Here is a 6718-nt window from a genome sequence, read left to right as displayed (position 1 = left end):
ATTTGGTGCAAGCACTACACTGCTCACGCTTCACGTTTTGCGGCTTCAGTGTTTTGCAGGTTTTTCCCAAGTACTTAGCAAAAAAAAAAGAAAAAAAATCCCATATCAGCAGCCATATTGTGGAAAGATGCGTTATTTCAAAGAGATGAGTTGACTCCGAGGCTATGTACATACCCACCTGCACTCATACGAGAGTCGTGATTAGTTCCCAACGCAAGATCGACGAATGAGAGCACGTGTGGAATCATCCCGTGAGCTGATTGGCTGCAATGACCCAGCATCTTCCCTTATCACGGGACTGTTGAAAAACATTATGTTGGAAAAATCATAACATTATTCAAATGTGCCGATCAGTTAGTCAGAGTCGCTTGGTATTCATTATTCACTTTACATTTTAAAATTGAATATGTTGTGAAAGAAGTGTTTAGATTTAAGGTCGAGAACCATGCTGGGCTTGTGGGGAGGTGAGGCAACAGCATAATAGAGGCGTAAATCTCCCCAATATGAAAATTAGAAATTATAATATTAATTTTAAAAAGTCAACCTATTTCCCACTTTTCGCACTTTGCAGCCAGTAGAGGCAGCTGTTGATTTCATCTCTCCAAGTTAGCTGTGAGAAGTTGAGGTATCACGACGCAAACTTTCGCCACGTCCACTCCTCAGTCGTTTTAATCACTTCAACACTGGCTTGGAAACAGAAGTTCAGAACATACACTGAAAGATTCTCTCATTCCATTGAAAATATTCCATTATATACAATATGTCAAATTCATATTCCTAGTCCCGACCTGTTCTCAAGGATTTCTCACAGCAGCTTCATTTTGTTGCCATTGATTTAATTGACTTATTTCCTAACCTCTGTGTGACCGTTGAAACATCCCACACAGCACACTCTCTCCCGTGTAGTGTTATTGGTGGAGTGGGCGTTGCAGCAGAGTTGTGTGGTGCGAACATGAGGCGTAGGGAAGGCCTTCTCTGCAGTGTCAAAGGCCCTGTCAGGGCCACCCTTGACCCATTCAGAAAGATGTCACCAAGCACATTCGACCAAATTCTCGACATTTACTTACAATGGATGGCCGTGCACAGCCCAGCCATTGTGTGCAAAGTTGAATTTGCCTGGCCAAATTATGGTAAGTCATCTTGTCTATATAATCATGACATGGACTCCAGTTTCACCCTCTTAATCCCATATAGGCTGTCTATTACGTCCCAGTTTAGCTGTCAATCACGGTATATAATCCTGCTCCGAGTCAGTGAGGAATACTGACTGACTGGAGTGAGAGGGAGCAGGATTGTGTGCTTGCGTTAATCCTTATATCTGCCGGTTACATGTCTGCATTTTGCGGTATTGGATGTCTTTGGTGTCTTGATCAAATGCTCTTTTTAGTTTCTTTTCAATATTCATTTGAGAGCAATTTAGATTCAGAGTAAGAGAATGGTGGTGGTTTAAGGAGCCTGGGAGCAGAGTTTGGTGGGGGCATATTATAAATTAGTGTCTGACCCCTGTCTTTGTGTGGCCCCCAAGGAAGGCCCTATGAAGGCCCAAGCCCGAACCTCAGTGAGAACGGGCCTTGTGAAGAGGCTCTTTCACGAGTGTCACTGCACGATGAATTGGCCAGGAGAAAGCATGTTTATAGACTGTGTAAAGGAGTGAGTCTTTGTGCTAGAATGTCAGTGACACTGTTACAGTTTGCCTGAATGAACTGTGATGACGAGGCTAATGGGGGCCCCCGGATAAGGGTGAGGGTCAGCCAGCGGGGGTTGGAGGGTTTCTCTGGACCCCCCACTCTCAGAGCCTTTTCACACCCAGTAGCTGGAGCTAATGTTGCAATTCTTCGTTCCGCACACAAAGGCGGAGAGAAAAAAAAAAGTCAACTTTCACACCAGCGGGTCAGCAAGAGTGCTTTAGGAAATGATCGTGTAAACAGAATGTTACCTTCTGACCTGTGGCTGATACCTTCGACCAGCAGACAAAACAGCCAAGCTTTGGGTATTAGACATGGCTGTTAGCAGGAGAATGTCGCCTTGAAAGATTCCTCAAGGCAATGGGGAAACCTACGTGTCACACAGTATTTTGACAGACAAGGCGATTTTGATTTTGTGTTCAAGTTTGGGCTTCCGTGCTTGTCATTTATTTTTTTGGGCCGCAAGCAGACGTGGGGTAAATTGTCTACTAACCGTAAGAAATTCAGGAGATCTCCCATTTGACAAAAACAGCAACTGATTGTGCAAGTCTTCATTGTTTGAAAATGTGCTGCAGTTTCACTCCCTACCCTCGATGCCGGATATGCGAAGCCACGACGTAAAATAATACAATGCAGGAATCTTCCTCCCGTCGATGTCTCCACTCTTCCCGCCAATTCTTTTCTTCATACGGTCGAATTTGTCCCTCAAAACCTTCCACCTTCGCTGGCACTCCAACAATTCCAAGCTTATGGCTGCGAAAATGTCACACCAAGTGTTGGCTGTCATTTGGCCATCTTTATAAAAGCTGGAGCTGGCATCATATAGATGAATATATTTGCGCACCTCCTCGCACAATCCTTCGTTTATTTGGTGCATGTTTTCTTTGAAAACGGAACCTGCAGGGTAACCTGATGTCATCATTGCAGCATGTGACATAACTGAAATGAGTTTTTTTACATTCTTTCAAAAATACCCAAGGATGTAGAATAGAGACGTATTTTACAGTGCATTTCTTGCCATGGTGAAATTGTCATTTGGCCATCTCCTCTTCTGCTTCCCTTTGAGGGAAATCTTCGCGGCGGCCAGCTGCTTGCTTTAAGTGCTGTAAATGTGTACATATTGCCAAACACAATGGCTAGGGGGAGGTTATTATATTTGGCCCCGCTTTTTTGTAACACTCACTAAGAGACCCGTTTTCAGAAAAATAGCCAGCTTACTAAAGATTGACTTAGTTGTTTTATTTCACTCTTGATGAGTGAGCACAGACTCCAAACACACAACTGTGTGTATAAAAGACATTAAAAAGTCAATTTTGCATAAATAGTTCCCTTTAATGGTGCATGCATCTGCAGCAACGTTTATCCGCAATGGTGTCTGTTTAGACTGGCTGCCACACCACACTACCTGCTCAGAATTCAGTGGCAATCAGTACTTAAAAATATTTTAAGCCACAGGCCAATGTACAGTTTAGGCCTCAGCTTCATTGACAGCATTGGTGGTACCCAAACGATTAATAAATATTAGCTGTTTTAAAATCAGTTATTTTTATTTATTTGATTTTTTTTACGTTCTGTACACATTAACACATTAAAATAGAAAACAAAGACAATTTCATTCAAATATTTCCCACTCCCAAAAAAAATAAGTCTACAATTTCTTTCTCTATGTTGTAAAGTTAAACAATCAAATGTTCTGCCTGTAATTCTACCTATATTGCTGTAAGCACTGAGAGACCCCAAATGTTATTTATTATTTTTATTTATTTATTTATTTATTTTTAATCAATTGACCAATTTGACCAGTACTTTTATCTGCCAAGTATCTGAATCGGCATCAGCCTCAAAATATCCATATCAGTCGGGCCCTACTGGTAATTACCAAAATCGTATTTCCCAATTGCTGCTTTTGACACAAGGGGCCACTTTTCCGATCCGAGTAACGAACGCTAACATCCCATTGGGTAGATGCGACCCTAATTCCAATCCACTGTCTGTGTTACCCGGTTACAATCCAGGATAAAAATGTGTTGGATGCATCTTGCAAATTATTTTCAGTCTCCCTACTTTGAGATCTCTGGGACTTTTTTTTAAAATACTTAAGTACAAGTTTATTTCAAGGCTGCTTGAGGTCCAGTTCAGGCCTAGTTGCTTCTGGCTTGTTTGAAGCAACTGACCCATTCCTGGAACCCACTAGCTCAGGGGTTGGCAACCCAAAATATTGAAAGAGCCATAATCGACCAAAAAAAACAAAAACAAATATGTGTGGAGCCGCAGAAAAAAATAAAAGCCACATATAAGCCTTATAATGAAGGCACCACATGCTGTATGTGTCTGTAGTAGCTATATTAGCCTACTATCAAAATGACTATAATGCGTCTTTATGATTCAATGTTTTTTTCCTGCAGTGCATCATGTGGAGAATGACGCACCACGTGTCTACTCAATTGTATGAGGCCGCCTCAAGTTTAACTTTAAAGAAAACTGATTTCACATCCCTGCATAAAAGCCCAGTCTGTTCAATATCGATCACATCACAGGACTCCTCACAGGCAATTGAGTATGCTGGCGCTGGATCAACGTCCTTCATTTGCTGATCGGCGACATTGCCTGCCATTTTAGTGGCACTTTCCACTGTCTTAGCGGAGAGAGGCATGTCTTTAATTTTCTGTATTACTCCGCAAATAGGTGTTCTGACATGTTCCATCTGTGAACGGTTTTCCGCGTTTTATACATCGGGTTGCAACAAAACTTGCAGCAGTAGTGGAGTTTGGAGATGCAATCCACTTCTTAAATCTATTTTTGCGCTCCTCTAATTTCTCCAGAAGTAATGCAATCGCACTTTTTCTCTCACTCCCATTTGGGTACAATGAATGCAAATGATTCGGTGCGAGAAACGTTGAATCCTCTGTTCTGCACAGTTCTTTTTCTCTTTTTCGCTTTGGGATCCCATCACACTGCCGCTGGTTTGTTTACAGCAGCCACATGCCTAACATCCCACCCAGCTGATAAAAACGCGTGTCGCAGGCTATGACGCAAGACTTCGTTGGCAGAAATGTTGAAATTTCATATTTATTCTACACATTTTTAAAGCATTGGAAAACGTTAAGAATGTTTGCGTCATGTTTGTCCTTCTTCAGAAACCACATTAAAACAAAACATATATTTCTCTCCCCCATCTTTTTCCTTTTTCAAACATTTTTGAAAAAGCTCCAGGGAGCCACTAGGGTTGCGCTAAAGAACCGCATGCAGCTCGGGAGCCATGGGTTGCCGACCCCTGCACTAGCTCTTTCAGCCAGCGTAGCAGTTGGCCTACTGGCTACCAACCACCACCAGTCCAGATTTGGAATAATCTACTCTATTCCCTCTACACTCATTAGCTCATTTAGCCTCCTTGCTCCTTTCACTCCAATCACTTGGGCTCATGTCAGTTTAATATAATATAATGTTCAAGTTATAGCTGCATTCCTTGTCTTATTCCTTCACCTTTCTGCCCTTCACTCTCACTGACTCACAGAGAGGAAGTGACCATGCATTTAGACAGGCAGCCACAACACAGCCCCACCACCGAGAAGTGGCCTCTTGCTTTACGGCCTCATAAATATATTGTTATCGGGGCCTCGGAAGTTCGTGGTGAGATTTATCCGCACGATTAGTTGGATTGTGAGCCAAGCATCCTGAATCATTAATTACACAAGAGGCTTCTACATTTCCCTTAATTCATAACATTAGCTCTGTGGAAAACCCAACGAATAATTTAATTCATTTGATAGCTAATATCTAATAATTTGTCAATTATAGCTTATTCTCCCCAAAACACCTTTTATTTATATGTTTGTTTGTTTTTTTCAAATATTCACCTTGTATAGGTTTTTCGCAGAATTGATATGTCCTAATGGGGAACACACAATTGGGTCTGCTATAATAACACAAAATGAGAAACAAACGCCAACGCCTTAACATCAGCAGCACAGAATCTACCACAAATCAGGTTTGTTTCAGTAAAGGTAGCCAGATGGAGCTCTAATTCTATGTGGTCTGTGACTGGAGGATACTGGTGGATGTTGGTGAGGCCGTAGGCCTTTCTCTGCCTGGGGTGAACAGTTCTCATCTGAACTTTACTGTAATTGGTGTTATCTTATAGAATTTGTTTGCATGGAACATTTGACTGCATCCCCTTATCTCCACGGTGTCAACTTCACAATCAAGTACATTCACATATGTGCTTAAAGGATTTTACACATCTCGTCCTGTGTTTCCTGAATCTATCTGATCGGCGGCGATAATTCAAAATGCGGGCCCTGCTGCATATCTAAACAAACGCTTTCTTAAGTTATTTGTTAGGCAACCACTAGTGGGCGATTGTATGCTCAAGGCTTCCCTCAATAAGCAGCAGCCTAAATTCACTCTGTGAACTGAGAGTAAGTCTTGTCGAAAGAATGTTTACATAGTTTGTTGAAATGCAGTGGAAAAAAACAATATATATATATATATATATATATATATATATTTATTTATTTTTTTGGGTTTTTTTTTTTTTTCATTCCTCTGTCTATGCCTGTGACATAGTGCTGGGCAGAACATGTGATGGCAGAATACAATAAATCCGCTCCCAGATGGCTCTTGGAAAATCATGTAACTGCTTCCAGCCAATCAGCGTCCGCAGCGACGAGAAGCAGAATAATTTTTAGTTGGCCAGACTCTGTTTATATGGTCCAATCGGTCAATCCGGTCCTCATTTAAGTGTTCACGTAGTAGAAGTGCACATAGTGTTCAAGAGCGGAGGTCTGTAGCGTACAAAAATTGCAGAATCTGGAAAGGGCGTGTTATGTCATCAACATACGCCACTGTGATGTTTTTGTGTCAACAAACCTGGTGGCACCAGTTGTTCTTTGACATTTTTTCTGCTTACATTTTTATTCAAGCTGCATTAAAGTAGTCGTAAAGTTAAAATCCGGGCTTTGGCTTTCTTTCGATGGCAGCTCTTGTCCCTAGGAATTCCGCAGAAAGTCGACAGTTTCCCGCTATTCTGGGGC

At 41.7% G+C, this 6718-nt stretch overlaps 1 protein-coding gene across 2 annotated transcripts in view; it reads left to right on the top strand.

The window, feature by feature from the left end:
- Positions 1 to 6718, top strand: part of inpp5a (inositol polyphosphate-5-phosphatase A) — a 146361-nt gene that overhangs the window by 87200 nt on the left and 52443 nt on the right. The window lies entirely within an intron of this gene.

Source organism: Idiotropiscis lumnitzeri, chromosome 9 (assembly GCF_059441095.1).
Source record: "Idiotropiscis lumnitzeri isolate Australia: NSW breed Sydney's pygmy pipehorse chromosome 9, RoL_Ilum_1.0, whole genome shotgun sequence".
NCBI lineage: Eukaryota > Metazoa > Chordata > Actinopteri > Syngnathiformes > Syngnathidae > Idiotropiscis > Idiotropiscis lumnitzeri.
The sequence above is the reverse complement of the archived record's forward strand: the minus strand, read 5'-3'. Positions and strand labels throughout refer to the sequence as shown.